Below are 26,043 nucleotides of genomic sequence, written 5' to 3' on the forward strand. Positions count from 1 at the left end.
GGCTTTCCCAAGACTTAACGCAGAGTAAAGGATGACCAAGGATAATTTGGCAGAGCATCGTAGCTATTAAAAAGCACAGGAGCCTCAAGCAAGGGGAGGAGTTGGCCGCAGCTGCAAGGGGAATCCTAGTCAAAAACTAAACCAACTACAGTGATGGAACTTCTTGATCTCTTTCATTAAAAGTTATTCTGCTCTTTTTTTTAAGTGCCTGGACTCAATTAACTCAAGAGCAATGACTACTAGAAAGGTACGTGGGTGGCGCTGTGGGTTAAACCACAGAGCCTAGGACTTGCCAATCAGAAGGTCGGCGGTTCGAATCCCCGTGATGGGGTGAGCTCCCGTTGCTCAGTCCCTGCTCCTGCCAACCTAGCAGTTCGAAAGCACGTCAAAGTGCAAGTAGATAAATAGTTACCACTCTGGCGGGAAGATAAACGGCATTTCCATGCCCTGCTCTGGTTCTCCAGAAGCAGCTTAGTCATGCTGACCACATGACCCAGAAGCTGTACGCCGGCTCCCTCAGCCAATAAAGTGAGATGAGCACCGCAACCCCAGAGTCGGTCATGACTGGACCTAATGGTCAGGGGTACCTTTACCTTTAATGACTACTAGGGCTGCCAGCTGACCAGAAATAATGACCTAAACTGCTCCTACGCCTTTGAAAGCAGCCTGGTGTTCAAAAATCAGAAGCTAAAACTTTTCATAGCATGGATGCAGACATTATAATCTGCCAATACTTGTTAAAGGCACAACAATATGGACCTTTTGGAACAGGTGGCAACGTTTATTATGATGTCAGAAGTTCTGAGCAAGGAAAGGTGCTGACCCATTTTGAAAGTCCGCTTTCCAGAGATGAATCTTTACTGACAAAAAACATGAAGCCTCATCCTTTGAAGACACAATCAATGTTTTTTTCCTCCCCCTTCTCCACCAAAACATGGACTGATAAGCCTTGCATGCATCAGAGCTGATGTTTCTGCGGCCTTCACAGTGCAAGCCATTGTTCTTTCTGGTATGAAAGTTAGAAGATTTCAAAGGGCATCAAAGCCGCAAGGAGATCCGCTGCCAAGTATCACAATATTTATTTTCTCCGACTTGAATGGATCCGCGAGTCCAGAGGCAAGCAAAAATAATGCGAGGCACGTCCATCGCCCTGCTTAAGATTCATGAGTCAGAGTTCTCTAGGAGGATTCAAAAGAGGAAAAATGGAGCAAATATCTAAATGTGACAACATCACAGCCCACGTTTGACTTTATTGTCGTTTTGGGTGCCTCTGCATATTCCACCCCCCTCCAGCCCCCTTCTGTCCCACAGGCAACTGAGACAGTCAACATTTGCTTTGCTGGAGTAGAAAACATTCCCCCCTGATTGCAGAGCAGCGAAGCCCAATGAGATGAGGGTGTGCTGTGGTTTTAAAAGAGAGATCTAATATTTAGCAGCAAAGAGCCTGCATAATAGATGGAGAAAGGAGGAGGGTCAGTAAACATAGAGCTTTACACCTTGTAAGGGAGAGGAGAGGTTCAAGGTAACCTTTTAGTGACCAATTGGGAGAGTAGCCCAGACCCTACAAGTGTCCCTATTTTCCAGGGGCCGTCCCAGATTTACAGAAGCCATCCCGGTTTCTGATTTGATCCCAGAATGTCCCGCTTTTCTTTAGGACGTCCCTGTTTTCATTGGGGAAATGTTAGAGGGTGTGGAGTTATCTGATTCCCCCCCCCCCCCCATGAGCCAAGGAGATAATTACCGGTAACTATACAACTTTTAGAAGATATATGAAGGCAGCCTTGTACTGTATAGGGAAGGGGGGTTTTATGTTTAGTGTTTTATTATGTTTTTATATACAGTGGTACAGTGGTACCTCAGGTTACAAACGCTTCGGGTTACAAAGGCTTCAGGTTACAGACTCCGCTAACCTGGAAGTAGCAGCTCGGGTTAAGAACTTTACTTCAGGATGAGAATAGAAATCGCGTGGCGGCGGCAGCAGGAGGCCCCATTAGCTAAAGTGGTACCTCAAGTTAAGAACAGTTTCAGGTTAAGAACGGTTTCAGGTTAAAAACGGACCTCTGGATCGAATTAAGTTCTTAACCAGAGGTACCACTGTACCTTGGTTTTCAAACATAATCCGTTCTGGAAGACCGTTTGACTTCCGAAACGTTCGAAAACTGAAGCATTTACTTCTGGAAGCATTTATTTACAGAAAACTCAATACGGAAGCCGCATGGCACGTTTGACTTCCGAAAAGCATTTGAAAACCGAAGCAGTTACTTCCGGGTTTTCAGCGTTCAAAAACCGAAACTTTTGACTTTCGAGATTTGAAAACTGAGGTGGCGCTGTATATTGGAAGCCACCCAGTGTGGCTAGGGTAACTGAGCCAGATGAGTGGGATATTAATATTAATGATGATGATGATGATGATGATGATGAAATAGAATGTCCCTATTTTAATCAGAGAAATATTGGAGGGTATGGCAGCCATGTGTCCTGCCTTGCAGAGGGTATTCCTCTGCCTGATGTCACATCAGTATTTGAAGCCATCCTTTATTTGAAGGGTTGGCTGATTCAAGTCCAGTTCCAGGATAAAGAATCCCAAGAAGGGACAGCAGGCAGCCCTAGAGATTGCTCCATTAATAGTGAGCACCTGAACAGCAGACAGAACAACAGCATTTCTGTTTAGATCACAGCAATTGTTTCTTACACCTGCTGCTCTAGACATAAATTAGAATATGCAAATCTTACTGAATTTTATATCCTGTTTTCTGCTGAAGTGGCTCCTGTCTTCTTCTTATTTTGGCACTCTGTTAAGTCATCACCCTATTGATCTTGGGTATGGCTTTTGGATCAGCAACTCAGGAACCAAAACCATGCTTATAATTAGGGAGGGGGACCTTAATAGCATTCACAAGCCCTGTTCCCCCAATTCCTCCCTGTCTTGGGCAAATCACGCCCCCCCAAAGCTTTAAAAACAGAGTCGGCAAGGGGGCCCATCACAAAACCAGCCCCCTTCTTACCTCTCCTGTAATTTAAGAACTTATGAGTTTAGAGAAAAGGCAAGTAAGGGGATAGACTCGAGGTTTACAAATTTATGCATGGCATGGAGAAAGCAGATAATAAAAAATAATAATAAATAATAAATTTTATTTATACCCCGCTCTCCCCAGCCAAGACCGGGCTCAGGGCAGTATAAAACAATGGATTAAAATAAAAATTAAAAACAAGATTAAAATACAGCATTAAAATGCAGCCTCATTTCAGTAGAAACTCAAGATAGAGAGCAGTTTTCCTCCACCTCTCACAACACTAAAATTGGTGAAGTATCCAATGGAGCTTAATGTTGGAAGATTCAGGACAAAAAGAAAAGAATGCACTTCTCTACACAATGCGTAGTTAAATATGAAAATGCTCCCACAAGAGGCAGCGATGGCCACCAACTTTGATGGCTTAAAAGAGCATTAGACCAATTCATGAAGGAGAAGGCTGCCAATGACTACTAGTGACAATGGCTGCACGCTGTCCCTAGTTGGAGACAGTATACTTCTGAATCCCAGTTGCAGGGAAAAGCAGGAGGGGAGATGGGTGTTGCACTCAGGTGCTGCTTGAGGGCTTTCCACGAGCATCTGGTTGGCCACAGTGAGAGCAGGATTCTGGCTTAGACTGGTCACCGTCCTGATTCGGCAGAGCCATGGACAAACCAGCTAAATTCTTTTTCAGTCTCTGATGAAATTGTATCATGGGTTCCGATTTAATATTGGCCACCGAAGATAAATCACGCTGCACAAAAATATCCTTCAACCTGTTTTTTTTTTAAATAAAAAAAAATCCAGTTTAGCATCTGACATTTTAGACTGTCGAAAACAAATCTGTGGGAAAGCCATATAATTGGATTGGCTGAGCTATTTCCCGGGATCCAAATGGACAATCTGGAGGCATTTGATTGTAATTGTTCTTGTAGACGGAATCTCAGGAGCACATAACTGGCGTGCACGTTAATAAAAGCCAGTAGTTAAATAGGTACAAATATATTCTTTTGGAAACATTCCTTTCCCGCTTCTTAGCAGCGCCAAGAGCAGACCCTTTGGCACAATGATGTTTTAGAAATTACCCCAAGTCAGATTTGTTTGGAGAAAGGAGACTTCAACACCAGCTCCAACCTGTGGACATAATTTGGTTTCTAAGAATTGTTATGATCATCACAACTTGTCTTCCCCTGTAAGACTCCAAAACTTTAGTATATACCAGAGACCAACTATACTACCTAATACATTTGCACAGGACTGTAGCCTTTAAAGAAGTGATGATGATGATGATGATGATGATGATGATGATGATGTTTCAATTGCTTGGCATATTAGTAGTCTTGAAACAACTTTAAGAGCATAAAACATAACATTATTTTTTTTTTCAAAAAAAGGAACAATACATTCCAAAAGCTGCAGCAGCAAATACATAATAATAATAATAATAATAATAATAATAATAATAATAATGTATTTATACCCTGCCCATCTGGCTGGGTTTCCCCAGCCACTCTGGGCGGCTTCCAACAAAATATTGAAATACAATCATCCGTCAAACATTAAAAGCTTCCCTAAGCATATCACCAATAAGCAGCAAAACCATCATAATCCATCAAATTGCCTGAGACCAGGTGGACTAGATTGACGGATTGATCATCATTTGCAGTTGCTCTAGTGAAAGAGGGTGGCAGGTGCAACAAAGGACAATGTTCCTGCACCTTTTGAGGCTGAGTGGGAAACAGCACTATCTGTAGGTGTCTTGATTCTGTGCTTTTAACAACTTGCCAAGCAAGCATACAAACAGGGAAGTGGGTGCTTTTTGTGGCAAGGAGGTCAGTGCTCCTGGGGAATGTTTCAGCTGTGTCATTCTGGGTGCAGGGATGTTAGGGAAGGCATAGGAGCCAGGGGAAAGGTGGTGATCCTGAATTCTTGAGGCCAGATCTGCAGATGCACCAGAACAGGCCTAGGCAAACTCGGCCCTCCAGATGTTTTGGGACTACAACTCCCATCATCTTTGACCACTGGTCCTGTTAGCTAGCGATGATAGGAGTTGTAGTCCCAAAACATCTGGAGGGCCGAGTTTGCCTATGCCTGCATCAGAACAAAGTGACAGAGGTGGTATAATGGATGGATGCAGGTGTCCCCCCCCCCTTAAAAAAAATAGCCACCCCATTAAAAAGCAAACAAAAAGCTTTCGGTGGAAGCAGAAAACTAGCATAGCAAGCGGAAAAGATCCAACCTAAGCTGCTCCCTGCTGTATATTCTTTCTATTGAGGCTTAAGGTGTTGTTGGAGGTTGTGTGATTTGTTTGAATGTTCTCCTATATATTTTAAAAGCAAACACGGCATTCTCACCTTCAGCCCGAAGTGCAATTTCACTTTTCCATCTGAGTGTGTACACTCAGGCATAAATCAGTTCTGAAATTACAGGAGAGGTGGAAGGGAGCTGTTGACTGTAAGCATGGGCTTACAGTCCCTTATTCTAACTTCCAAACAACTGCCTTTTCCTCTCTTTCCAGAGCTCAGCACTCATCCTGCTGTATATCAGTTAGGCCATGCCTTGCAGCTCCTAGGAGAGATTTTGTGCTGGTCCCGAGGGGTTAACCGTGCGGCAAGGTCCAGTCGAAGGTCAAGGATGCGGTATGGAGGCCTTCCGTCAAAGCTGAAGTGGGGTCCAAGGCAGGGAGTCGGGTGACGTCAGAAACTCTGGCAGAAGAGCAGGACAGGGTGCAGGCAGGAACTGGCTACCAACAATGTTGCTCCCGCAACTTGGGACTGGGGCTGGCTGGCTTTTATCTGCCCTGAGGCATAGGGCGGCCCCAGTCCACAGGTGACTCACCTCTCCTGGCCTGGAGGCGAGCACTCCTCCTGCGGAAACTTAGTTCCCTCCGCCTCGCTGCCCTGAGCCTCTGCAGCTCAGGAGAGGCTGGAGGGTTACCAGACCCAGAGGCAACCTTAGATTCCCCTGACAGGGCTGAGAGTGGAGCACCTGCAGGCAATGGGTCCTCCATCACCTCAGGAGCCAGAGCAGACTCAGCTGGTGCCTGCACCTGAGGATCCAGCATAGGTGAGGACCCTTCAGGCTCAAGCCCCAGCCCCGGCTTAGCTGGTTCTGGAGGCGGGGACTCCTGTGCAGGCTGGGATTCCTCAGGTTCAGCCTCCGAGTCCGAATCCCAGGCCATCACAGATTTCCACTTTCACCTCCTCCTGCAACTTTGCTCAATTTCTTCTTTCAAGCAGAGAAGCAGCACTCCAACACTCCATTCAACTTAGCAGTGTTCACAGTGGATTCCAAAACACAGTCAGCTTGCTTCACATAAAAGGGAGTCTCTCTTTCACTAGCTGCCTCCCATGTGACCAACATTAGCCAAATCACATGAGAACTACTAGAGACGTCTCTAGAATTCAGTGACCAACCAATCAAATTTAAACACATGGTAATGCATACAAGCATTTGCAATCTCAGTGAATTACTGTACACTACTGTACTTAACACACAATGATCGATGGTGTGGAGAAACTCGCCTGTGAGGAAAGCTCAAAGGGGGCGCACATGATTCCCCCCTCACTGAACCCCCACAACAACCCTGTGAGGTAGGTTTCTATGCCAGGATAATCGGCACCTTCTTAATTTCTACAGGTCAGGCTGCCACTAAAAGCACAATGAAAAGTTGGCTCGCATACATGCATTAATTACAAAGCTATAAAGCTCAAGCATAATTGTCTGAGTAAGTGCTAATTTGAATTAAGGTGCTTCAAGTTAATCTGAATAATTGTCTAGTCAATTTGATTTGCGTACTTTAAAAATCCCCCCCCTTTTTTTATGCATTACAGTGTGCTTACATAATTGCCATGCCTTTTTCAGCAGGCTTCCTCTACCTAGTAACAGCCCAACATTCAACAGATACAACATCCAGACCACAGAGAGATATTGTGCGGGGGAAATCCCCTGCTGCAAGCCTGTACAAGTCTATTCAGAATCAAGCCACGCTGAGCTCAGTGGGAATAAATCCTAGGTGAGCATGAGTGGGATTTGCAGCCAAAATGTATTGCTGTAGAAAATAATGCCTTGTAGGACTTCCCTGGGTTCTGATGTCTCAGTTTTCCACATTTCCTTTCCAGAAGAAGTCAATTACTCCCACACCACCATCCTTGACCATTGTCCATGCCATCTGCAGCAGACAGAAAATGAAATTCAACATCACTAAAAGGCCACAGATTCCCCATCCCTGATCTAAACACACTATTACAGTGGTACATCGGGTTAAGTACTTAATTCGTTCCAGAGATCCGTTCTTAACCTGAAACTGTTCTTAACCTGAAGCACCACTTTAGCTAATGGGGCCTCCTGCTGCCGCCGTGCCACCGGAGCATGATTTCTGTACTCATCCTGAAGCAAAGTTCTTAACCCGAGGTACTATTTCTGGGTTAGCGGAGTCTGTAACCTGAAGCGTATGTAACCTGCAGCATATGTAACCCGAGGTACCACTGTACTCTAGTTGTGTCTGTGGCTAGATCTACACACATTTTAAAAAAACGTTTCAGGAAAATGCGTTGTAAACATCATAACGGGAAATCACGTTGTCGAAAGACAGAACTCTGCAGCACCGTCTGGTGTCTCAGTGTTACAACGCATTTAAAATGCTCCCCCCTTTTTTCTTTTTACTAATGTAGCTGAGTCCTGTGATTTGTTTTAAGCTGCTTTTAATACTGTTTCTTTTTAAAATATATATTGCTGTAACCTGCCCTGGCACCTTCCAATCATCATCATGGTTGTGGGCATCTGATAAGAACTGAGAATTGTCATTTCTGCTCGTCCCAGAACTGCTAAAGGGTATTTATTGCAAAAGAGAAGGCAGCTGCTCTTGTCTAGGATCTGAAAAAAACACAGTTTCAACCTCCTCTCCTCAGCCTGGCTCTTGTGTCTTCAGCACTTTTCACTTGCTGAATTTTTGTGTGCTGAGCGACTGACAAAGTCGCATGAGAAGCAGGGCCTCATTTTTTATTTTTTATTAAAGAGATGGCAACCCTAAAAGGAAATGATGGTTTGCAAACTCTGGGGTAGGGGCCTAGAGCCCCAGAACATTGCCACCCCTAAGGGCCCAGTATTTTTCTCTCTGCAAGCCTGACTGGTGTTAATTTCTCCTTTCTTTAGGTCTGCCACATTTCTAACATTGACACTGAACAGGTGTGACTGTGTGACCGGGCAAATAAAGTCCTGTTTCCTTACAGCTCGGGAGGAATGGCCTCTTAACGCTTAACCACAGGCTCGCAAAGCAAACTCCTGGGAATTGAGCTGTTGAAAATCTGAGCCATCCAGGCAGAGATCAATGGCCAAGAGAAGCTAGCAAGACAGCATCTATCATGTGGACGTCGTCTTGCAGAATGAGAGGAAATAGAGACTCTGGTCTGAATGCCATACTGTGCCTCATCCTCACTCGTTCCATTGCTGCCTTCTCCCACTCTGTCTGTCTGTCCTGGTACTTTGCTTGCTGTTAAGTTGTGGGTTGACATAGCAGACGGCACAGCGATTTCTCCAAGTAGCTCTTTATTTTGTAAGCTGGAATAGAACTGACTGCAAACAGCTCAGCCGGCCTGCTTTTATAGGCAGCCGGCTGTCAACATTGTAACAACAACAGCCCAGAGTTCCCGCCTAAAATAACTGACGTGGACCTGAGGGAAAACTATCTACAGACCTGAGTGAAAACTATATACAGTATCCCCCTGCTGGCCCAGGGTGAAACTTCACTACATAACACCCCTCCCCACCGAGATAAGGCGTTAGTTACAATCGTAATGGTTTCCTTATATACAGCACTACGCGTAATGGTTCAATTAGGCACAAAAGCATATCGGTTACATTTCCCATACTTAGACCAACAGTGATACATGTCCAACAACATAGTCCTTTAAATAAGTTGGGCGCTTGGGAACTCTGCCAGACCGCCGGGGACTGGTAGCCAAGTCCGGAGGGCCACACAGTTCTTGCTGAGGCTGTGGTGCGACCCTAGATGGCGTTGGAACCAACTCCCCTGGATCCGCTGCTGCGGGTGGAGCCTCCGCAAGTGGAGTGGTCTGAGTCTGTGGTAAGTCTGGCAGACCCTCTGAAGCGGCTTGGTTCAGCTCCACGCTGGCAGTTTGCGAGGGAGATGTAGGTGGGGCCTCGCCATCTGTACGTGTCTCTTCTGGAGCCGCAAGCGCAGTTGGGGGCACCTCGGTAGTGTCCAAGTCCCCAACCCTGCGCCTAAGCTGGTCTATGTGCCGTCGCCACAAGCGTCCGTCTTCGAGTGCCACCTGGTACGAGCGAGGTCCAGTGACTCCCACTACTGTGGCTGGCACCCAAGGAATGTCCCCCACATAGTTCCGGGCAAAGACCTGGTTTCCTGGGACAAATGACCGTGGCGCGTTGGCACAGCCTGGGGGTTCAGCCACGGCAAAGTCCGGGTGTAGCCGGTCGAGCAGTGACCTTAGGCGGCGGCCCATAAGCAGTTCAGCAGGACTCCTCCCTGTGGCCGCATGAGGGGTGATGTGTTGCACGAACAAGTATTCGGCGACCCGCTCATGCCAGTCTCCCCGGTCCAGGCGCGCCAGTGCCTCTTTTGCCGAGTGCACCATTCTTTCCGCTTGCCCGTTGCTGGATGGATGAAAGGGTGCCGTTAGGGCATGGCGGATGCCCAGTCCCAAAAGATACCGCTCAAACGTGCCTAACGTGAACTGCGGTCCGTTGTCAGAGACAAGGACATCAGGACACCCATGCATTGCAAACAGGCCTCGCACCCGGATGACAGCTTCGGTAGTGGTGGAGGGCATCAGGGCGACCTCCAGCCATTTGGAATAGGCGTCCACCACTACCATAAAGGTCCGGCTGTGAAAGGGGCCAGCCAGATCGATGTGCACCCTCGACCAGGGTGTCTTTGGCGTCTCCCAGGTGTGTCCCTTAGCTGCCGGTGGTGCAGGCCTCGACTCTTGGCACGCTTGACAGGCGGACACCCAGGCAGTGATGGCATCGTCCATATTAGGCCACCAGACGTAACACCGAGCCAACGCCTTCATTTTGACAATTCCTGGGTGGCCAACGTGCAGAGCCTCCAGGACGCACTGACAGAGTCCCTGGGGAATCACGACACGGTCTCCCCACAGCAGACAGCCGCGATGAGCTGAGAGTTCATGTTGTCTGGTTGCGAAGGGCTGGAACTCCGATGCAAAAGGCCCTTGTGGCCACCCCCTCCACACCCAGTTGAGCACCCGGCTGATGGTGCGATCCTGGGCAGACGCGGAGGCCACAGTGGCAGCTGATACAGGCGCTGCCGGAAGATCCTCAATCAGAAGGAGCGATGAAGCTGGAGCCGGGTCTTCCACAAATGCTGGAAGAGGGCAACGGCTGAGGGCGTCGGCATGGCCCATCGATTTCCCCGGGCGATGGATGAGCCAGTAGTGGTAGGCAGCCAGGAAAACAGTCCATCGCAGCATGCATGGCGAGAGGACCGGTGGAGTTGGACGATCACCGGCGAGGAGGCCCAGGAGTGGCTTGTGGTCAGTGATGAGGTCAAAAGTCCTGCCATAGAGGTATTCATGGAACCTCTTCACTCCAGCCACAAGTGCCAATGCCTCCTTGTCGAGCTGGCTGTAATTCCGTTCCGTCGGAGGCGAGCGGTGCTTCTCTTCCATCTGGAAAACGGTGACTAAGGACAGCATCGATGCCAAAAGGTGAGGCGTCACAGGCAAGGACCAGCGGCCTAGATTCACTGTACTGTACCAGCACGCTGTCTGATGAAAGGAGAGCCTTGACCGCGTTGAAGGCCGCCGTCTCCCGATGACCCCAGGCCCAAGGCGTCTTTGTACTAAGGAGTCGGTGAAGAGGCTCAGCCACTGTGGCTTTGTGGGGCAGGAACATGTTATAAAAGTTCAGCAGCCCCAGGAATGCCTGCAACTCCGTCTTGTTCTTTGGGGTGGGGGACTGCTGGATAGCGCGGATCTTGGATGTGGTCGGGTGAAGGCCGGAGGCATCGATAAGATAGCCCAGGAACTCTACCTGTGGAACGGCGATCTGGCACTTCTCCCTCTTTACCTTGAGCCCGGCCTCTTGGAACCTGGTCAGCACGGCACGGAGGCGCTCGAACAGCTGCTGGTGTGAGTCTGCAGACACCAAGACATCATCAAAATATGGTACCACGCCCGGAAGCCCTTGCAGGAGACGCTCCATAAGGCTTTGGAAGATGCCAGGAGCCACACTCACCCCGAACTGCAACCGGCGGCAACGGAATGCCCCCCGGTGGGTGACGATCGTCTGGGCTTCAGCAGTGGCATCATCGACTGGCAGTTGTTGATAGGCTTGGGCAAGGTCCAGCTTAGCGAAGACCTTACCCTCACCCTCATGCAGCAGGTGTTGGACAACAGGAACCGGATAAGCGTGCTGCTGAAGTGCCTTGTTGATCGTGCACTTGTAGTCAGCGCAGATTCTCACCGACCCATCTGGCTTGACAGGCGTGAAGATGGGGGTTTCCCACTTGGCGTGGTCAACCGGCTCCAAAACTCCTTGGGCGATCAGTTTGTCCAGTTGTTTGTCCACCTTAGCTTTGAGAGCAAAGGGAACCCGGCGTGGCTTTAGCTTGATGGGGGCGACTTGTGGATCAAGGCTAAAGGAGATGGGCGTACCTGTATATTGCCCCAAGGTGCCGTCAAAAACCTCGGCAAAGTCTTTGACCAGACCCTCAGTCTCTGCGTTAGAGATGCAGTTGATGCCGGTGACTTCCAGGCCGAGGGCATCAAACCAGTCTAGCCCTAGGAGGCTTGGCCGCTGACCTTCGACCACCACCAACCGGAGCAGGCCCGAAAAATCCTTGAAGGCAATCCGGAACCGGCCAATGCCTACCATGGGAATGTCGTTTCCCTGGTAGTCTCTCAGGTGTACGCGGTGAGAGTCGAGTTGCCTTTTGGACACTCTGGGTACCAGTCTTTTGATGGTGCTCTACGACACGATGGACAGGGCAGACCCGGTGTCGATCTCCATGTCACATGGAGCTCCTTCAATGAGCACCGTGACGTTCAGCTTGCATCGCGTAGGCGAGTCGGTTTGGCCAATCGTGGTTCCAGACGGGCAGCGGCAGTTGGTGAGAGCGAAACAACTTTCCTTGGCAGACTGGAGTGAAGACTTGGACTTGCGAGTCGATGAAGGGGGGGGTGTCAGACGGAGCCGATCGGCAGACCTTAGCGATGTGGCCCCTTCTGGAACACTTCCTACAGATGGCGTCTCTGAATCGACACTTGGCACGGGAATGGTTGCCTCCGCAGCCGGCACATTCCGGTTGGCCCTTGGACTTCTGTTGGAACTTCCTGCGCTCCCGCTTTGTCTGGTGCACATCGTTGTCTTCACTGGAGGATGCCTCATCACTGCTGGCCTCTTCATGATGCATCGGAACTGGCTCCCTAGCAAGACGCCGGCTGCTGGACTTGCGGATCTCCTGGGCGGAGCGTTCAGCAGCTTCTGAGGCCACAGCCTCCTCAATGGCTTTCTGCAGCGTGAGGTCTGGCTTGGCGAGGAGACGCCGTTGCAGCTGGATGTCCCGGACCCCGCAGACGATTCGATCCATCAGGGCATCGTCTAAGTCTCGGAACTCACAGTGCATTGCAGCCTGTCGCAGGGCGGTGGTGTAGTTGTTGATTGACTCCCCCTCTGCCTGGTTCCGGTGGTAGAACGCATGGCGGGCAGCAATCTTGGACGGCTTTGGTGCGTAGTGGTTGCGGAGCTTCTCTTGGATCGTGTCCCATGGTGTTGCCTGGACTGCTTCAGGTGCAACCAATGCTCGGGCCGTCTCAAACACCTCAGGCCCACAGAGGCTGAGGAATAGGCCCCGCTTCCGATCCTTTGATACTGCTGTCAGCTCGTTGGCTTGGAGGTAGCAGTCGAACCGAGCGAGGTAGGAGTCCCATGATTCAGAGGCTGGCGCAAACGGCGGTAGAGGCACAAGTGAAGACATGATTCCGATGCCGGCGTGAAGGGCGATGGATGGAACACAGTGCTCTTAGCCAGAACAGTCAGCTCTGAATTGGTTCTGTCCAGTGATTTCGCTCAGTGATTTCGCTCTGTGATTCAGCTCAGTGATTCAGCTCAGTTCAGAGGCTGGCCGCATCTGGCTCTGCTCTGATGTCCATCGATCCCATCCTCGTCGCCAGTGTTAAGTTGTGGGTTGACATAGCAGACGGCACAGCGATTTCTCCAAGTAGCTCTTTATTTTGTAAGCTGGAATAGAACTGACTGCAAACAGCTCAGCCGGCCTGCTTTTATAGGCAGCCGGCTGTCAACATTGTAACAACAACAGCCCAGAGTTCCCGCCTAAAATAACTGACGTGGACCTGAGGGGAAACTATCTACAGACCTGAGTGAAAACTATATACAGTATCCCCCTGCTGGCCCAGGGTGAAACTTCACTACATAACACTTGCTATGATGAGGGGCAGGGGGAAATTAACAGGTTGAGCTATCCTGTTCAATTTATCCCCATGCTGACAATAAACTTTCCCTGCTAGCTCTTGGCATCATCGGCTGCTGTTAATGGCCCAGGACTGGTAAAAAGAAGAATGATGTTCTAGTCCATGGGTAGGCAAACTAAGGCCTGGGGGCTGAATCCAGCCCAATCGCCTTCTCAATCTGGCCCGCAGACGGTCCAGGAATCAGTGTGTTTTTACATGTGTCCATTTATTTAAAATGCACCTCTGGGTTATTTGTGGGGCCCACCTGGTGTTTTTACATGAGTAGAATGTGTGCTTTTGTTTAAAATGCATCTCTGGGTTATTTGTGGGGCATCTTCTGCTCTGCTCAGTTGCATGGGAGCCTTTCGGCTGCAAGATGGTGGCATGCCGACGGCAGCTCCAGGTTATAATGCTTTTTACATGAGGACGTGCCCTGCACCTTGATTCTCTGACTGTGGGGGCTGACAGAAATCCGGCTTGGTGAAGGAGGTCTCAGCTGACACCAAATTGTTCTGGCAAATGTAGCGCTGCTCTGCTGTAAATCACTAGCAGGCTGCAGCTGCAATATTTATAACCTCCTTTTTGCCTTCACAACACTTATTGAAAGTCTCTTATTTAAGGCCCTCATAAATTTTAACGGATACGCTGAAAATTCCATTAGGCGGGCTTGCCTGGATCATTCTCGCACCTGCATTTATGTCAGAAATTCATATTTAGTATTTCAGCTACCACCGTTTTTAATTTTACTGTTGTCGTTGCTTTGATGTCAATATTTAAGCACCTAAAAACAGCATGATGAGCTACACATAGATTTCATACTCATTCACAACTGCTTGTCATGCGAAGGAGGGTTGCCACTTTTAAAAAACTCGCCCTGTTTCTGACAGCAGCCTGACACACGGGAGTTTTAGCCGGCGAAATGTTACTCACCACTTAATCACCAGGCTAGGAAATGCTTTGCCTGTTAAAATTTCGGTTCCAAATTTCCTCTCCAAGAGGATCATGTAACAAATGTGTACTCACGTTGTCATTGTGAACGAGTCTTTTCAGGATCATTACCCACTGACAACAAGAATTTATATGAGTATAGTAACTTCCATCCCTCCTCAGCCATATTTTTAAAGTACTGCTGCCTCTAAGCTTCAGATGCAGTTCTTTAAAAAAGAAAAAGAAAAAAAAAGATTGAGGTGAAAGTAAGGTTGCCAGCGTTTTAACTGGCCTCTGTAGCTGTACTTTTAGCTGTTGTGTGATCTGCAGACATTAATAATAATAATAATAATAATAATAATAATAATAATAATAATAATAATTTTATTTTTATACCCCACCCATCTGGCTGGGCTTCCCCAGCCACTCTGGGCGGCTTTCAACAAAATATTAAAATGCATCAAATATTAAAAGCTTCCCTAAACAGGGCTGCCTTCAGATGTCTTCTAAAAGTCTGGTAGTTGTTGTTCTCTTTAACATCTGGTGGGAGGGCGTTCCACAGGGCAGGTGCCACTACCGAGAAGGCCCTCTGCCTGGTTCCCTGTAACTTGGCTTCTCACAGCGAGCGAACCATCAGAAGGCCCTCAATACTGGACATTAACTGGTGTAATACTTAACTTTTTGTTGTGAAAATCAATCAGCTACTAAGAGCAGAGAAGCAGAGGCAATTCCCCCCGCAACTTTCAGAGTAGCTATAAAACTGCTGAGACACCCTTTTTTTAAACTAGTATACTCTGCAATGTAAAATTATTATCAATTCAGAAGCTGGGATGGCTTTCATAATCCCAGGAGTGTCTTTGGAAAATAGGGACACTTGGAGGGTTATAGCAGCAGCATCTTCTGTGGCCTGAGGACAACATGGCACATGCAGCTGTCTGTCTGGCACACATTGCTCTGTCCTCTAACAATTCAGTTTTGATCCCCGCTGCTTAGTTTCCACCCCTGAGGCAGCTGCCTTACTCTTCCTGCAAATATGCGCAGCTCTGAAATTCCTTGGACTTAGCTACTGTCAGAGAACTGTCATCGGCTCAGGGGTGAGAGGGGAAAAGCCGGATGGATTACCAAGAGCCCCCAAAGATCGTGGGAAGCAGCACTTCCTCAGCAGAGGAAGGTAGCCACACCTCTAGTGGGGAGGAGATGTAGGGCTCAGAGGAGGCAAGGCAGTGCCAGGACACCTTGCCTGAGCAAAGTGAGGAGGAGAGAGGTCCCCTGTTACCCACGCCTTCCTTGCGCAGTAGGCTTCCGCGCAGAGAGGGGAGGCGCAGACTGGGCGTCAAGAAACTACTCTGCTGGGGAAGGTTTAAGGACCGCCCACTCGCAGATTCTGCCAGTGAATGAGCAAGACATGAAATAGAGGCGCTCTGCATTCCAAAGGTTTTTAAAGAAAGCTTTAAAACAGACTATTGAAGCACATTGCCTGATTGCTCTGGAGCAACCAACCTATACCTCTAACAGCTACGTTAGGAAAACACACACGTTTTAAATGCGTTATAACACTGTGGCACCAGATGGCGCTGCAGAGTCTTTCAGCAACGTGATTTCCCATTATGATGTTTACAACGCGTTTTCCTGAAACGGTATTTTCTTTTTTTTAATGGGCCTAGATCCAGCCCTTGTTTCCTTTCCCTATGACTTTTACAAATATGGCCAGTGATCTCTTGCTCGACTTAGGAATGTTTCAACTTCTTAAAACTTTTGAAAAAAAAGTTGGAGGTTGATGGGCTCTGTCCCCCCCCTTTTTTAAAATCCTATAGAATCAAACAGATATATGTAGGTCAGCTGCAAAATAAGTTTGGTCCTGATAGAGGCTACTTCTCCTCAATCCCTCCTCTCTTTCCCGCCCCCCTGCTGTTCAGGAGATAAAGACTGACACTAAGACAGACCAGAGGAGACAGTTAGTGAAAAGTGAGCCGAATGAATGTGACTCTTGTAACAAAGCGTTTGAATTAGCAGCAGATGAAAAGTAAATGGAATTAATTCCAGCGTTCAAACATCCAGTAGATGTTTATCAGTGTAAAGAAACAGATGCCATGAGAGGCTATTGAACTGCGCAGTGATGCAGAAAACTGGACTGTAGTTTTGCTTTTGAAAAAACAGCAGTGGGAGAAAAGACTTGGTTACAGAATAAGAAAACAACTAGTCAAGAAATGACACTCCTTGATGTTGCAAGATTCCACTGAGGCAAAATTAAACTTTGCCTACTTTTACAGAGAGGATTCGTTCTGCTAGAACTCTGCACATGTTCCATGGATTTAATTTGAGTATCGCACTGAAGAGGAAGCACAGGGATAGCACATGTAATCAGAGGATGCTCAAGCCAGGTATAAGCTAAGCTTGGGGAAAGTCTCAGTAAAGGGTAAAGGGACCCCTGACCATTAGGTCCAGTCGTAGCCGACTCTGGGGTTGCGGCGCTCATCTCGCTTTATTGGCCGAGGGAGCTGGCGTACAGCTTCTGGGTCATGTGGCCAGCATGACTAAGTTGCTTCTGGCAAGCCATTTAGCTTCCCGCCTATTTATCTACTTGCACTTTGACGTGCTTTCAAACTGCTAGGTTGGCAGGAGCAGGGACCGAGCAATGGGAGCTCACCCCGTTGTGGGGATTTGAACCGCCGACCTTCTGATCGGCAAGCCCTAGGCTCTGTGGTTTAACCCACAGTCACAGTAGTTCCTGTCAAATATCTTCCTCAAAATGACTTTCCCAGCAGTGACCTGGAACTTGACCATCATATATGGATCACAACATTATGTGCATGTTTAAGTCATCACCCAAGCCACTGCCATTTCCAGTGCAGAAAACCCCTTGCTTGCGAGTAGTGCTTTCCCTCCAACAAACCAATTCCACAGTTGTTTCCAAAAGCTACGCTCAGTTCCTGCAGAGGTGATGTCTTAAAACATGATCCATGTTGGGTCACAACTGAGAAACTCAGCTGCTGTGACTCGTGACAGCTGCCTTATGACCTGCGTCCTTTGTTATTTAATGTCACTTATGCCCATATCAGACGTTAACAGGCTCACATTGCAAATTTATTTCAGCTCTCACTGATAAGCCACCATTTGGGTGTCAGGGGCTGGTCTGAGGAGGATTGGTGGGGACTGCCCCCCCTTCTCATGAACCTTCTGGAGAACAGGAGGACAGTATAGATTCAGAACAATGGTTTGCAGAAGGGCATAGTTCAGAGGCTGCAGAGGGCAGAAGCTGGGAAATATTGAGGAACAGCAGGAAGAAGCAGCAGTACCACTGGAGAGATAGCTGACAGACTAAGTGTCCTTGGAAAGGTTGGAGGGTTTGCTCTTTCAAGTCCCACACTCGACAATTTGCATGTGAACTTTCCCACTTGCTGGGTGATCCTAGCCTCCTTTCAGTTCTTCTTTGTTTAAATGTCCACCACAGAAATCCATAAAAGGCCTATATTCACATATTCCTATCGGGAACTGCTTACGTGCGTGGTCCAGGCAACGTGGGGCAGGTAATTTGTAATCACTATCCCTTTTATTCAATTATGTTTCTGCACTGGCCCTTCAAGCTGCAAAGGCCATTTTTACTCTCAGCTACTTTGTGCAAATAAACACTCTAATCGAAACAAATGGCGTGGTTCTCGCTAATTCCCCCAAGCAAACAAAATATAACATTGGCATTTATTGGTCGCTGCTGGATTCTCCCCAAAGTGAGCAAGATAATATTGCTGTTTCCTAAGGTAATTGCATCCATTAGAAAGTCTGCGCTGTGCAATGATTTCCAGTAAAGATTCTCAAATTATTAGTTCTATAAACAAACGTATACGGTTCACAAATGTGTGTGTACAGACACACTACCTCGTCTAGTAACGCCTTGCTGAATGGTGGAGCAATTCTGATATTTTCAGAGTCTTAATTCCCATCTTCAGTGAGGGAGTCAGGGTGCGGAGGCAAGGCAGTTCTGTGCAGAGAGTACACACAACCTGTTGCTCCATCTGTCTAGCATCTAGTTGGTTTGGAGCTGCTCGGCTGTTGCCAGCAAAATAAAAATAAAAAGGTGGGGTGGGGTTTTACGGAGATTGCAAAAAGGCAAGTGGCAGCCCCTTTGTTTATAATATTGTTAGGAGTTCCTGACTCCCCCATAGCTGTCAACCGTCCCTTATGTGGCGGGAAAGTCCCTTATCCCAGCGCTGTGTCCCGCTGCTGTCCCTTATTGATGATGTCCCTTAAATTTCCTGAGTTTCAAAGGAAGCAGCTCCTCTCTCACCCTGCCTGCTGGCCAGGGAGGAGGGACGCTCCAACTGTGTTGCTTGGCTGCGTTGCTCACCCAATAAGGAGTCTAAGAACGACTGGGGGTGGAGCTTGCATGCCTTGTGCCGATCAAATCGGCTGCGTTTCCTGGGGACTCACCTTTGCTCAGCACTATCCAGCGGAGAGGTGACGGTGGTTTTCCTTGCTGCATCCTCTTTGCCAGGTTGCTGCACTGTGGGAACCACTGCTTGAGGCTGCGTTTGGCTTCTGGCTGGGCTTTCTGCCTTTGGCTTGGAGGGGTTCAGAAGCTGAACATACCTGTGCTGAGAAAATCCCTTATTTTGGCTGCTGATCCCTTATTTTCGAGGCTGCTGGTCCCTTATTTTCAAATCAGTAACTTGACAGCTATGGACTCCCCTGAGTTCCTGGATCCAGTAACTGCAGGAATTTCATCAAGCTTCCTGAATCCCTAGATTTAACTGATTGATTCTCCTGCAACACAATCCTAGGCGAGTGAGTTTGTATAAAGTTGCAGCCTCAAATGGTCTGGGCTGCTGTTTACAAGTGGAAGAAAATTTAATTTAATTTAATTTAATTGTTTGCTTGCTTGCTTGGTTAAGATGATGAACCTGTAAATATACAAACAACGACAAAGCAATTTAGCTTAAATCTCAGGTGGAGCAGAAACAGACAGACTCTGACATATTGGGTGGTATTTTACGAAGTTCTGTGCAGAGTTCATTAATTTCGAAGGGTCTAGTCTGAGCCAAGGGGATGTGGATGGCACTGTGGGTTAAACCACAGAGCCTAGGACTTGCCAGTCAGAAGGTCGGCAGTTCAAATCCCCGTGACGGGGTGAGCTCCCGTTGCTCGGTCCCTGCTCCTGCCAACCTAGCAGTTCGAAAGCATGTCAAAGTGCAAGTAGATAAATAGGTACCACTCTGGTGGGAAGGTAAACGGCGTTTCCGTGTGCTGCTCTGGTTTGACAGAAGCGGCTTAGTCATGCTGGCCACATGACGCGGAAGCTGTACTCCAGCTCCCTCGGCCAATAAAGCGAGATGAGCGCCGCAACCCCAGAGTCGGCCATGACTGGACCTAATGGTCAGGGGTCCCTTTACCTTTACTCTGAGCAAGGTAAAAGTAAAGGAGCTCTGGACAGTAAAGTCTGAGCAAAACTTAGTTGAATACTACCTTTAGTTTGGATTAATTACTTCAGTCACTATCTACTCAGCAAAAATAAAGTCCCATTCAATGACACTTACTTCCACGTGACGTAAACTAATTTTGAATCGTAGAATTATAGAGCTGGGAGGGATTCTCCAGGGGTCCCGACCAGATCATACCTAAAGAATCATAGAATTCCTTACGGATCATCGGACAGAAATTTCTGTGCAATGTCATGATTTTGCACAGTTTGATGGACTTAATAAGGAAATAAGGGGGCTCTTGATGTAACCCTGTAATGAAACGAAGCTCTCTTTTTCTCTGTTGTGTCTTGTTCACACCGATTGTATGTTGTGCGACCTCTAGTGGAGCTTTGAGACAAATGACACACTGTTCTGTTCCCAGAGTTTCCCAGACTTCTGGCAACAAGTGAGACAAGGGCTCCCTTTTTCAATCTGAATTAAAATGTAAGACACACTTCAGTTTTATACCTGAAAAGCTTTAGTTTTAGAGCACAGGTGAGGAAAAACTAATCAGTACATACACAAAGTATCAAATGTAAAACAACAACAACACAAATTGGCTTATAAGTATAAAACTAAAGTATAAAGCTAAAGTGCCATGTGCAAGACAGATACTGTAAACATGGAGAGGATAAATGTACAACTGTATCTTCACGGGTTGCCGTTCTGTGATTGGACTTACGCTACTTGTTGAACGGTTCATTTATCCAGTCTGTGTAACGTTTACTGCACATGTAACTCGTTAAGATACAGTTGTACATTTTTCCACTCCATGTTTACAGTCTCTCCAGTCTTTGTTTTGTACATGGCACCTTAGTATGTTTGTTGTTTGAATGGTTACAAGTCTATCTCTATTCTAGCTATTATTCTAGTAAATTTGGTTTTATACTTATAAGCCAGTTTGTGGTGATGTTGTTTCGTTGAGGAAAAACTAATCGTCACCACATCGCCCTGCTATCCAATGGGGCCCCAGGGTAGCTTAACACAAGCCACAAAAAGACGATAAAGAAAATTACAACCAAAACAACAAAGCAAGAATATTCAAACACCACAGTACTAATGAGCAGCATTAAAGCAGTCAATGGGGATTAAAACAAACCCCAAACAACATAAAACCAGTGGGGAACCCTAGAACCCCCCCAGATGAACTACAATTGCCACCAGCCATTGTTGCTGGGGCTGATGGGAATTGTAGTCCAGCACCATCTGGTGCAGGGGTCAGCAAACCTTTTCAGCAGAGGGCCGGTCCACTGTCCCTCAGACCTTGTGGGGGGCAAGACTATATTTTGGAAAAAAATAAAAATGAACAAATTCCTATTCCCCACAAATAACCCAAAGATGCATTATAAATAAAAGGACACATTTTACTCATGTACAAACATGCTGATTCCCAGACCATCTGCGGGCTGGATTTAGAAGGCGACTGGGCTGGATCTGGCCCCCGGGCCTTAGTTTGGTGTAACAAAGCCCCTCACAACAACAACAATTTATTATTTATACCCCGCCCATCTGGCTGAGTTTCCCCAGCCACTCTGGGCGGCTCCCAATCAAGTGTTAAAAACAGTACAGCGTTAAATATTTAAAAAATCCCTGAACAGGGCTGCCTTCAGATGTCTTTTAAATATAGGATAGCTGCTTATTTCCTTCACATCGGAAGGGAGGGTGTTCCACAGGGCAGGCGCCACTACCGAGAAGGCCCTCTGTCTGGTTCCCTGTAACCTCACTTCTCGCAATGAGGGAACCGCTAGAAGGCCCTTGGCGCTGGATCTCAGTGTCTGGGCTGAATGATGGGGGTGGAGTATACAATCCTTCAGGTATACAATACCCAATAAGGGAGGATTTAAAAGACTGGAAAATGTCAGAACATTTGTCTGGTGCTGTAATGACATCAAGGTAGGTGCCTTGTGAACCTCCGTCAGAAGAGCATTCTACAAGTGGGGTGCCACCCCTGGCTGGCATCATCCATCCTATGGGGAGTTCATCTTAGAATCATAGAACTATAGAGTTCAAAGGGACCCTGAGGATCATCTCGTCCAACCCCCTGCAATGTAGGAATATGCAGCTGTCCCATATGGGGATAGAACCTACAACCTTGGTGTTATCAGCACCACGCTCTAACCAACTGAGCTATCCAAAGGAGGCGTGTCTGCATGTTTCTGATCTGAGCATATGTCAGGTTTGGATAGAGGCAAACCCAGACCATAGACCCATGCAGCACCATCTGAGATCAGGCCATTTGCCTGCTTTCTGAATTGGGAGGGATAGAATGATATGAATGGCGTCGTCATCACGGTATGCCACCTTTCCACAGTTAAAACCATGCTCAAGGCAACATGAAACATAACAAAAGTAGTCACAAACAACAAATAAAACACATCAAAAATATGCAACCAAACCGAAAAATTCCCACATAAATCATAAAATAAAGATACAAAATTTAATATCAATAAAACCACAAAGAAACCCAACAGCAGCCCTAAACAGTATCCCAGCCCTGAGTGGATGGGGCGACCCAGTCAGATGAGCGGGGGTAGAAATAATGAATTTATTACTATAATTTAAATTATTCTGTTCAGCAGCGTCAGCTTTTGTAGCTGGAGTCAGTCAGTCAGTCAGGCCAGGTGGAAAAGGCCTGCAAGGCAGGGAGCAGGTCTTCCAGGACTCATAGCGAAGTCAGGGTCACGGCAAAATTCCTGACGGGAATCCACTCAAACACCCAAGGAAGTAGCTATTAAGTGAATGGTTGCCACAGGCAAGCCGGTTCTTCTGCATCACGTAGGCTTTCTCTATTCTCCATCATCCACTAGGCTTCCTGATGCAACACTGCCAAGATCCTAATTAAAATCCTGCTGTGTGGGTTTGTTTATGCCTCCACCTTTCTTGGAGCACATTGTTGTGAATGGAGCCAACCTCGACCTAAGCCTGGAGGCAATTGAACGAAATGTATTCCCCCAACGAAGATCAAGAGCAAGGTGCAAACGTTATTAGAGTTCACAGACAATCAGCTGTGGTTAGTCTTTGCCCCTTGCAGATCTTCTGTTGGCGAGAAGAGGAAATGTTGGAAGAATGAATAATATAGCTGTTAACTGCATGTGTAATAATAATAATAATAATAATAATAATACGCAGGGCTTTTTTTTTCAGCCTGTGGATCTTAATCTCAGAATGCACTTGTTCCAACCTAAACAGCAGGAATTTCAGTACAGTGGTACCTTGGGTTAAGAACTTAATTCATTCTGGAGGTCTGTTCTTAACCTGAAACTGTTCTTAACCTGAAGCACCACTTTAGCTAATGGGGCCTCCCGCTGCCGCTGCGCGATTTCTGTTCTCATCCTGAAGCAAAGGTCTTAACCCGAGGTAATATTTCTGGGTTAGCGGAGTCTGTAACCTGAAGCGTCTGTAACTCGAGGTACCACTGTATTAGCAAAGTACTGTCTGCACTGAAGTGAACCTGCATAGTTCACGCCTCTCTGCCCTGGCAGTAGAAGGGGCAGGAGGAACAATACCACTGGAATAACCTGCTGCTCCTCCTGCTGCTGCTGCTTGAATAGGGCAAATATGAATGCAAACTTTCATCATCATCATCATCATCATCATCATTATTAAATTCATGTACCACCCTTCCTCCAAAGATCTCATGGCAGTTCACAAGATAAAAACACAGGATCAAAGCGCAAAATAAATAGCTAAAACAAAACCACCAACACAATTAAAAGGTTGTGGAAGATGAATCAGCCAAAGGCCTGGTTGAAGAAGAATGTTTTTGCCTGGCACCCAAAGATGTAGAATGAAGGCAACAGACAAGCCTCTCTGGGGAGAGCATTCCACAAACAAGGAGCCACTGCAGAGAAGGCCCGTTCTCGTTTTGCCACCCTCCAGACCTCTTGTGGAGGAGGCACACGAAGGAGGGCCTCCGAAGACGATTTCAGGGTCTGGGTAGGTTCATATGGAGAGAGGTGGTCCTTGAGTTAGTGCGGTCCTGAGCTGTTTATCTGTAAATGAGGCTTTGACCAGACAGTCCTTCATACAGAGGCCTATCCTTCATACAGTGGAATGCACAGCCCACCTTGTTTCGGGTTCAACTTCAAATTCTGATCTGGAAAGTGGCTTGATTCTTAAGGATATTATGAAGACTCCAAAAGTTCCTCGTTTCCCAATGGTTTTCTTTGCAGTGTCGTGGAACCGCCTCAAAGTCTGTGACCCCTGCAGAGGCAACCGATGCTGTTATGCTCGTCTACAATAACCTGAAGATGTTGTTGTTGTTTAGTCGTTTAGTTGTGTCCGACTCTTCGTGACCCCATGGACCAGAGCACGCCAGGCCCTCCTGTCTTCCTGTGATGGCCTGGGAATCCGATTCAGAGGCTGAACCAGAGGAATCCCAGCCTGCACAGGAGTCCCCACCTCCAGGGCCGGCTGAACTGGGACAGGGCCTTGATTCTGAAGCGCCTGCACCTGTGCCGGATCCTCAGGAGCAGGCACCAGGTAAATCCACTCTGGCTCCGGAGGTGGTTGAGGACTCAGTGCCTACATGTGAGTCTCCCCCTGGGCCCAGTAACCCTTCAGCCTCTCCTGAACTGCAGAGGCTCAGGACAGAGAGACGAAGGGAACTGGTTTCTCCCAGGAGAAGTGCTCGCCTTAAGGCCAGGAGAAGCGGGTCTCCTGGGGGCCGGGACCACCCCTGTCCTCAGAGAAGATAAAGGCCAGTCAGCCCGGTCCCAGGTTGCAGGAGCAACGTCGTTGATGAGCTGTTTCGGCCAGCATCCAGTCCTGTTTCCCCCAGAGTTCCTGTCCTTGCCCGGCTCCTAGCTGTGGACCCCGCTTCGCCCGAGGAGGACTGTCTGCTGACCCCCAACTCAGGGCCTGGACCTCGCCCCACTGTAACCTCCCCCCCTGGACCAGCACACTTCCACTGCCTCCCGCACTTTGGTCAGACTCACGCTTCGAGAACACTGTCCAACCATTTCGCCCTTCGTCGTCCCCTTCTCCTTGTGCCCTCCATCTTTCCCAACAGCAGGGTCTTCATCCACGGAGTCTTCTCTTCTCATGAGGTGGCCAACGTACTGGAGCCTCAGCTTCACGATGTGTCCTTCCAGTGAGCACTCAGGGTTGATTTCCTTAAGAATGGATACATTTGATCTTCTTGCAGTCCACGGGACTCTCAAGAGTCTCCTCCAGCACCTGGAGGATAACCTGAGGATAATTAACCTGAGGATAATTGCACTCTAATGCAGTGACCCTATGCATGTTTGCTCAGAACCAGGTTGCACTGCATTAAGCAAGGCTTATTCCTTTGAGAAGGTGTGCACTGGATTGCAGTGTTAATCTGTCCTTGCCTGTAGACACCCATTTCAGGAGGGTGAATCTGTGCAAGAGCGATTATCACTCAGGAACGCCTCTATTTCTCACAGTCTCCTTGGCCCTGTACCCTGTGGTTGTTATGTACCTAGTTACATGGGCCTGTACAATCACAAATCACTGTGCATTACAGGTGGGTGGGAAAGGGATGAGTTCTTGTTCAGAGTCAGTAACAGTGTTTTTTTAATTGTGCAATATAAAAAAGGAAACATCTCCACCCTTTTTTTCCTTCCCATTTTATCCGTGAAAGTATACGGAAGCAGGCTTTTTGACCTTGCAAAATCTGAAATTGTATTTCTCTCCCCACTTACCTTCTTCCCACACTTATTTCCCTAGATTAGGAGTAGAGAACCTACTTTTTCTGTCAAGGGCCACATTCCCTTGGAGACAGTTGGTTGGGGGCCACATGCCACAGTGAGCATGCCTGGAACAAGCCCTAACAGCAGTTGAGGCCAAAATAAACAGTTCATGGATGTTTCCGTCTAAACCTGTTTCACACAGCAAACTAAAGCGGAACAGGCTACGTACGAATGAGGATTGATGAGATTTTGCTCACTTGTTTGCTTTGTTGATCTTAAATGTTTGCATCCAGCTTTGCACTGAGGTCAGCCCCTCAAGGTGGCTTAGAATAAAAACAAAACCTCAGAATGGCATAGAAGCTAATCCTAAACAAGTAAACATCATGAACCATTAAGATGTACAGTGGTACCTCGGGTTACATGCTCTTCAGGTTACATACACTTCAGGCTACAGACTCCGCTAACCCAGAAATAGTGCTTCAGGTTAAGAACTTTGCTTCAGGATGAGAACAGAAATCATGCTCCAGCG

At 47.6% G+C, this 26,043-nt stretch overlaps 2 long non-coding RNA genes across 2 annotated transcripts in view; one reads left to right on the forward strand and one right to left on the reverse strand.

Annotated features, from left to right (window-relative positions):
- LOC309332588 overlaps window positions 1-26,043 on the reverse strand; it is a 165,594-nt gene that overhangs the window by 114,469 nt on the left and 25,082 nt on the right. The gene's annotated exons all lie outside the window — the stretch shown is intronic.
- LOC309332633 lies at window positions 6,563-8,386 on the forward strand. The gene is made up of 3 exons (XR_014152267.1): window positions 6,563-6,604; window positions 6,876-7,026; window positions 8,166-8,386. It is a non-coding gene; the product is annotated as an uncharacterized lncRNA (long non-coding RNA).

The sequence above is a fragment of the Podarcis erhardii genome, assembly GCF_964252035.2.
Source record: "Podarcis erhardii genome assembly, chromosome: 17".
In the NCBI taxonomy this organism is placed as follows: Eukaryota; Metazoa; Chordata; class Lepidosauria; order Squamata; family Lacertidae; genus Podarcis; species Podarcis erhardii.